Raw genomic sequence first — 8843 nt, forward strand, 5'->3', positions numbered from 1 at the left:
GAGAAGAGGAAGAGCAAGAAATTGAAAACTTACTTGAACAAATAAGGAAGGAGAACTTCCTCAATCTGGCAAAGGAAATAGACTTCCAGGAAGTCCAGGAAGCTCAGAGAGTCCCAAAAAAGTTGGACCCAAGGAAGCACACACCAAGTCACATAATAATTATATTACCCAAGATTAAAGATAAAGAGAGAATCTTAAAAGCAGCAAGAGAAAAGGAGACAGTTATCTACAAAACAGTTCCCATAAGACTATCAGCTGATTTCTCAAGAGAAAGCTTGCAGGCAAGAAGGGGCTGGAAAGCAGTATTCCAAGTCATGAAAGGCAAGGACCTACATCCAAGGTTGCTGTATCCAGCAAAGCTTTCATTTAGAATGGAAGGGCAAATAAAGTACTTCCCAGAAAAGGTCAAGTTAATGGAGTTTATCATTACCAAGCCCTTATTATATGAAATGTTAAAGGAACTTATCTAAGAAATAGAAGAAGATAAAAAACTATGAACAATAAAATGACAACAAACTTATAATTATTAATGATCAAACCTAAAAAACAAAAACAAAAACTAAACAAACAACTAGAACAGGAAGAGAATCACAGAAATGGAGATCACATGGAGGGTTATCAGTGGGGAGTGGCAGGGGGAGGATGAGGGAGGAAAGGTACAGGGAATAAGAAGCATGATGGGTAGGCATAAAATAGATGGGGGGAGGTTAAAAATAGTATAGGAAATAGAGAAGCCAAAGAACTTAATATGTACAACCCATGGACATGAACTAAGGGGGGGAAATGCTGGAGGATGGGGGCTGAATGGTGGAAAAGGGAGAAAGGAGAGAAAAAGATTGGGAACATTGTAGTAGCATAATCAATAAAATATACCTAAAAATAAAAAAATAAAATAATCTTTATATTTTAGAATAATTTTAGATTTACAGAGAAGTTGCAAAGCTAGCACAGTTTCCCCTATTGCTAACATTTTTCATGATTAATAAATCAATATTGATACATCCTTTAAAAAAAAGAAGTGCTCATTTAATTACTCAGCAGGAAACACAAGGTAAAACCACAATATGGTACTATTATAAACCTACCAGCTGGATGAAAAAACAGAAAGTAGTGTTAGGCTTTGGAGAAACTAGAACTCTTATAGACTATTGGTACAAGTGGAAATTGGTAAAGCATTTTATAAGACTTTTTGACAGTGTCTGTTAAAGTTGAAAATGTGCATACACTATTATCCAAAAACCTCATCCCACTCCAATTCCAACTGAAATACATGTTAAATGTTCATAGCAGCACTATTTGTAATCACTACCCCCAGCCTCTAAAGGAACTACCAAATGCCCATCAACAATAGAACAAATAAATTTCAGCCTAATCACACAATAAAATAAAATGAAAATGAATGATGTCCAACTATGAGCAAAGCTATGGGTAAATATCAAAAATCTATTGCTGAGTGAAAGAATACAGAAACAATACATTCTAATTATGTTTATGCAAAACTTCTAGGCAGAAAAAACCAATCTACTCTGTTAGAAATCTGAGCATGTTTACTCATGACCAAGTTAATAATGGGAAAGGAACAAGATTTAAGAAAGTTCAAGAGAAATAAATGAGTTCCCAATTACTCTAATTGTGCTCTTTTTGAAAAAAAGTAAGCTTTAGAATTTATATCAGATAACTAAAATCCATATAATTAGCTAATGTCACACATGTCTCAATATTACTATTTTGAAACTCTTATTGCATGACTTCAGGTCATAGCTGGGACCCATGAGTTTCTAATATAAATTTTTTGAACAGGAAAAGAGCTACTTAATATGTGTTCCTTCAACAGTAAAAAGTTGTATATTTGAGGGGAGGGGTATGGGGGCTAAATGCTGTGCTTTATTTGCATATATCTTAAAAAAATTCTTATGTGGAAAGCAGAATAGGTAGAAGTTTAGCCTTCACTATTTATCAACATTTAGGTTGGAGCATCCTATATCATATTTACTTTGCAAGAATTTCATTAAAGTGTGTCATGCTAAGCCATATTTCATCACACTCAATTATGGCTGCATCAGGGAATGGCTAAAAAAATTAACCTAAAATATTGATTCCCTATAAAAAAATAAATTTACAATTAAAAAAAACTATGCAAGATGTGTCTATGGGAGTTACTAGAAACAGCTTTGACTCGCCATTTTAATCCATCACTTTAATTGCACCTTCCCAAATAGCTCAAGCTATAGCTTAGAATAATTTATATATAAAGTGCATGTACATGGAGATGTGTACCTCATTTGGGTGATTTTTCCATGCATGCGTGTGAGTATGTATGTTTGTGTGTGTTACCAGTAAAGGACTACAAAACCCAATCCCAATATACATGAAATATGTTAAAATTTTCCTAAGTCTTCATTTTAAAGATTTATTACTATAAAATTAAAATCTTCCAAGAATAACTCCACATAAATACAAAAAATTGTTAAAAAATAGAGGCTGTATGTATTTTCTAGTACCATTTTATACCAAAAATCATTATTAAAATTACAACATGCACACAAAAACATAATAGAATGTTTTATAGTTTACTCGAAACAAAAGAGGTGAAAGACTTTTTAAATGTTCAGTATAATGTGAATGTTCTGTGGAGAATACATTCAGGAAGTGCCCCTTTTTTCATGTGACTAAACCGTGTGGCACATTAGGAATGCCAATTAAAGTTTCAAATCACATTGCCGGAACCCACTGCCAGGGGCATCCATCTTCCTCTAAAGTAACATCTGTGAAGCTGGCGGATGGGACCAGATATTTGAATGCTCTAGGATAGAATATCATAAACTTTATGTTTTCCCCCCTAAAGTCTCCTTGAACTTTTCTCAACCTACTCCTGCCTATCCATTTATTTTTTGAAAACTTCTCATGGTTTTGTATTACCTTCAAATTAAAGGCAGAGCAATTCCCTTTTAGTCACATTAGCTTTTTCAGAGGGACTTCAGACAAATGCAGAAGCAGATACCTCCTCCCCATCTATTACATATTTGAGAAGTATCTTTCAGTCAATGCCGGTTAGGCCCCCAGAAATAAAAGGCATTTGTCACTTGAACACAGAATCTAGTGAGTCAGAGAGGACTATAGATAAATACAGTCTATTTTCATATGACAGAAATTCAAACATTTGATAACATCTGTGATGGTTAATTTTATGTGTCAACCTGACTGGACTAAGCGATGTCCAGATGGCTGGAAAAAACATTATTTCTGGGTGTATCTATGAGGATATTTTCCAGAAAAGATTAGAAATTAGCATTTGAATCAATAGACATAATAAAGAAGGTCCCTCTCCACCAGTGTGGGCAGGCATTCTATCTACTGAGGACCCAAATAGAACAAATAGGCAGAGGAAGCATTAATTCCTCTCTCTCTCCTTGAGCTGGGAAGTCCATTCTCTCCTCAGATATTAGAGCTCCTGGTTTTCAAGCTTTTGAACTCTGGGAATGACACCACTGCCTCTCCTCTCCCACCCAGTTCCCCACTCTGCTTTGCATCCCAGCTCCCTGGTTCTCAGGCCTTACTCAACTAAATTGCACCACAGGCTTTTCGGGTTTTGCAACTTGCAGAGAGCAGATTTGGGATTTCTCAGCCTTCATAACCTTTTGATGCAATTTCTGTAATATAATAACTAAGCCATAATTTCTATCTCAATTTATCTTCCTTGTTTTCCTTTTTCCAAGCTAAACATTCTCAGCTTCTTTAAGCCATTACTGATTGATTGAATGGCTGTTGTAATCACCCTAATAGTACCAGCACCAAAAGTAAAGACAGAAAACAAAGGCCTAGGCTCCCTGCCAGAATCATCAGAGATTCAGTGGAATAAAAACAGTGAAAAGGGTCCCAGCAGGGGTTGACCTGACCTAGATAATTACAACCAACAGACAATCCTTCCCAGGAATTTGAGGAGTATCTCCATTCCTTCCTATATAAACATGGAATCCCAGAGTTTAGACACAGAATGTTACATGTCCTGTTCAATAGCAGCACAGCATGTTTTTAGAGTGCTTTCTGTTTTTCAAAATGCATCCTAACCCTGCCCTTTATAAGACTAAGAAGTCCACAGAATAGAAGTTATTATTATGATTAACAGTATATAGATAAGAAAGATTGGGTTCATGGAGATAAAGGAACAACACATTCGTACAGCTGGTGGGGAGTAGAAACAAGCCCTCCAACCAGGATTTCTGCTCATGCTCAGTCCTGACTACACTTTGCTGTGTCTTTGTCACGCAAGTGTAAGAATACGAAGGTTGCTTAGGACATGCTTTGAAGGACGCCTAGAAGGCCCGAAGCTGCAACACCACCTTCATGAGCCTCCAACTCCAAAACAGGGATTTATATTTGTGGGGATTTAAAAGCACCTAACTTTTTAAAAATAAGTTATAAGATTACAACAAGAAACTTTAAACCACACCAGAATATCTTCTAGCAGGGAGACAATTAACAGGAGATATTAAAGGACACCAAAAACAAATTTCCCCACTATTTTACTTTGTATCCTGGTACTAGTTTTTGATGAGTCTTAGTTCTGTTTTTTTTTGTTTGTTTGTTTGTTTGTTCTTATTGTTTGCTTGCTTTATTTTGTTTTGCATTTGACTGTTCACAATTTCATTTCTTCAACTCTCACATAATATCCTAAATTTTTTAAAGATCTATTTTAGTTTTGCCTTGTGATAGTAATAACAATGAAACTACATTTATCTTCAAAATCATTTCCCCCAAATTATGGACTTCTTCAATAAATAAAAAAGAAAGTGAATTTTGTTGACACAGTTAAAGGAAAAAGAGAGATTAGCAGTATTTTCAGAATTTCAAATCTTTCTAGAGCACCATCAAATGAGGGGTTTTATAGATATCCCATGGATTTGTATTAAAAATGTAGACATTTTTAGGTATTTTTCTTTCTGTCTCTATGAGGTTTGAGTACTTTTTAAGTAAACCTAGATGTAAATAATTGATGACCAATCTCTAAGTGGTGACAAGGTTTTTTAAATTATATTTTATTAATTATGCTCCTACAGTTGTCTTGATTTTTCTACCTTTGCCCCCACCCAGCACCCCCCACTCCCTCAGGCAATCTCCCCAACAATGTTCATGTCTATGGGTCATGTGTGTACTTTCTTTGGCTACTCCATTTCCTATACTATTCTTCACATCCGCATGGCTATTCCGTAACTGCATATTTGTACTTCTTAATCCCCTCACCTCACAACCCCTTCCCATCTGGTAACCATCAAAACTCTCTCTGCATCCATTATTCTGTCTCTGTTCTTCCTGTTTGTTTAGTTTGTTTTTTAGATTCAATTGTTGATAGATTTGTATTTTTCTGACATTTTATTGTTCATAGTTTTGATCTTCTTTCTTAAGTAACTCAGTCCCGTTAACATTTCATATAATAATGGTTTGGTGATGATGAACTCCTTTAGTTTTTTCTTGTCTGGGAAGCTCTTTATCTGCTCTTCTATTCTAAATGATACCTTTGCTAAGTAGAGCAATCTTGGCTATAGGTCCCTGTTTTTCATGACTTTGAATATTTCTTGCTAGCCCCATCTAGCCTGTAAAGTTTCTTTTGATAAATCAATGACAGTCTTATGGGAATGCCCCTGTAGGTAACTAACTTCTTTTCTCTTGCTGCTTTTAAGATTCTCTCTTTATCTTTAACCTCTGGCATGTTAATTATAATGAGCCTTGGAGTAAACTAATTTGCAGCCATCTTGTTTGGGACTCTCTCATACTTCCTGGATTTGCATGTCTATTCCCTTCACCAAATTAGGGAAACTTTCTTTCATTATTTTTTAAAATAGATTTCCAATTTCTTCTTTCTCTTCTTCTTCTGGAACCACTATGTTGTAAATGTGGGACCTCTTGAAGTTGTCCCAGAGGTTGCTTATACTATCCTCATTTTTTGGATTCTTTTTTCTCCTTGTTCCTATTGGTTGTTGTTTTCTTCCTTATGTTCCAAATCATTGATTTGATTGTCAGCTTCATCCACAGTTGTTTCCCTGTAAATTGTTCTTTATTTTCATTAGTGTACCCTTTGTTTCTGACTGGATCTTCTTTATTATGCTGAGGTCCTCATTAAGATCCTTGAGCATCCTTATAACCTGTGTTTTGAACTCTGCATCCGTTAGACTGCTTATCTCCATTTTGTTTAGCTTGTTTTCTGGAGTTTTGCTCTGTTCTTTCATTTGGGCCATGTTTCTTTGTTTCCTCATTGTGGCAGCCTCTCTGTGTTTGTTTCTATGTATTAGGTAGAGCTGCTTTGACTCTGTGTCTTGGTAGTGTGGCCTAATGTAGTAGGTGTCCTATAGGGTCCAGTGGCACAGCCTCTCCTATCACCCAAGCTGGGTATTAGAGGTATACCTTTTGTGGGCTGAGTACATCTTCCTCTTATACTTGAGCCTTTGTTGTGTTTGGCAGATCAATGGTAGGGATTTACCCAGGACAGTCAGCTGCAAGGAATGGCTATTGACCACTTACCACCAACTGTGGGATGCCCCATCCCATGGGGCTCTCCTGGCCCCCGCAGATGAGAAATAAGTCATCCTGGACATAATCTGTTATTCTGGTAGGAAAAGGGGTGGTAGTTCCCTCTGGTGGAGAATGCCCCGAGCCTTTCTCCAAAGGCTCACCAAAGCCTCAAATGCATGCAAAGCTCACCAGTCAATATGTAAAGACCATAGTTACAGAAAACAGATATTATTTATAGATAATAATTGATGAAACACAGAGATCTGCTTTGAAGGGTCTGTTAGAGATGCTGATGCCAGAGGGTCAGGGTCTGTTAGGTCAGGGTCTGTTAGAGATGCTGATGCCAGAGGGTCATTAAGGCATATTTCATGAGATTAAGAGATCATTCCTCTACGTTTTGAATTTAAACATCTGGTTTATATCAACAGGGCTACACAAAGCAAAGCAAGCCTCAAGGGGTATATTGCATTCTTTAGGCCAGATCTCCCATGGGAACCCTTGGTAATAGTGCTAATATTGGATCATACCTGCCTCTAGCATTCCTGGAATTCTAGTCAAGACTCACAGGCCTCTTTCAAGTCCTTGTTCATGCAGTGCTACAGTCTCCGATACCACACAAAGTGGTCCCTAACAACCAACATTTGTCCTCCATGGAGGGTCAGCTGTGCAGGGTGAGGGTGGTGGTTCTCTGACATGGTCTATAGCTATCCACTTGGTGCTCTGGCCCTGAGGTTTCCTAGGTGGTATAGGCCAAGATCAGCCCCCACCTGTGTTTTCCCTGGGGCCATCATGCCTGAGTTATAAAGCAATCTGAGATGACTGATACTCATGATGGGCTTTGAGATTCCCAGGTAAAGCTAAGCTGTGAATCTAGGTTGGCTGCAGCTAGCACCCTGCTGGGGGGCTCACTGAGGTGAGCTGTTGATTGTTTGAAAGGATTTAGGAAGTTGTTAAGCATGAGACAAGACCAGCCATTCATATGGAAAAACAACTTGCATGGACTGGTAAGTTAGGTGGGGCAGAGTATCTGGGGATTTCCAAGTTGGGTCAAACAGTGTTAGCCAGATTGATGGGGTCTCAGACATAGCACCAGTTTGCTGGCTCTGTGAGGGGAGGGTTTAGAACACAGGTGGCAAAAACAAGGACTACGGGCCAAGTCCAGCCCCTCACCTTGTTTTATCCCCCCTGGCACCTTGTTTCTACCTGGCATCAGCACTAAGCTCTTGCTTAACTGTTAAGGTGTAGTTACATTTATACAGTCCTAAAATCACACTCAGCCCTTCGAAGACAACCATGAAGCTGATATGTCCCCCAGTGGAAACGAGTTTGATGCCCCTAATTTAGAAAAGGGACAATGGCCTCTGCTTACCTTGGTGCCAGATACTTCAGTTTCTCCCTGAATACTACTGGCTGCCACCCCGGTGGCAAGACTCACTTACTATGGGTACTGAAACCCATAGCAAGTGAGTCTGAGTAGGTGAGTCCATGTATGAGCTCTTTAAGAGGAACTGCTTGGGGTTCTAGCAATTTCTTCCACCAACTCCATCCCCACTGGTTTTTGCAGCCAGAAGTTATGGGAACTTCCTGGCACTGGAACCCTGGACTGGGGGCTGTCATGTAGGGCTGGGACTCCATTCTCTCAATATATCCCTCCTGCATTTTTATCCACCACACACAGGCAAGAGACCAGCCCGTTCCACATCTGCACCCCTCCTACCAGTCTGGATGAATATGATTTCTTTAATTTCATAGTTGTCAGACTTCCATTCGACTCAATTTTGGATGGTTCTAAGTGATGGTTGTTTTATATTTTAGTAATAATTTTGATGTGGTTGTGCAAGGAGGCAAGCCATGTCTGCCTATGCTGCCATCTTGACTAGAAGTTCCAGAATGGTTTTGATTTGATGCTTAAATAAGTCTTTTGGTTGATGGTTGCTATACAATCTGTTCAATTCTTACTCAAAGTAAGCCGGTTACCAGAGTTTCTAGAAAGCCCTTAGATTAGCTTAACAGTCAGTCCTTACAAAAAACTTGGTCTTTAAAAATTCAGCCTGTTATTGAAATAGTAAACACTTGTGCTTCTTTCTTTTCTTTTTCCTCTATGAAATGTTCCACTAGAGTAGAAAGTTTTAAAATTTGTAAAATTTTTATGTATAAACTTTTAAAGTAGTTAAATATAGGCACTCAATTTGTATTCTGTAAGTGATAATATTGAAATAATTTGGGGGGCATGCCCTTTCTCTGCAAAACACCACGTTCAATATGTTTTTTTTTTCAGGAAAAAATTCAAATAATTTAGGAGTAATACCTGAGAAAGCATAGTATTGAAAAATGTA

The sequence above is a fragment of the Phyllostomus discolor genome, chromosome 4, assembly GCF_004126475.2.
Source record: "Phyllostomus discolor isolate MPI-MPIP mPhyDis1 chromosome 4, mPhyDis1.pri.v3, whole genome shotgun sequence".
Lineage (NCBI taxonomy): Eukaryota > Metazoa > Chordata > Mammalia > Chiroptera > Phyllostomidae > Phyllostomus > Phyllostomus discolor.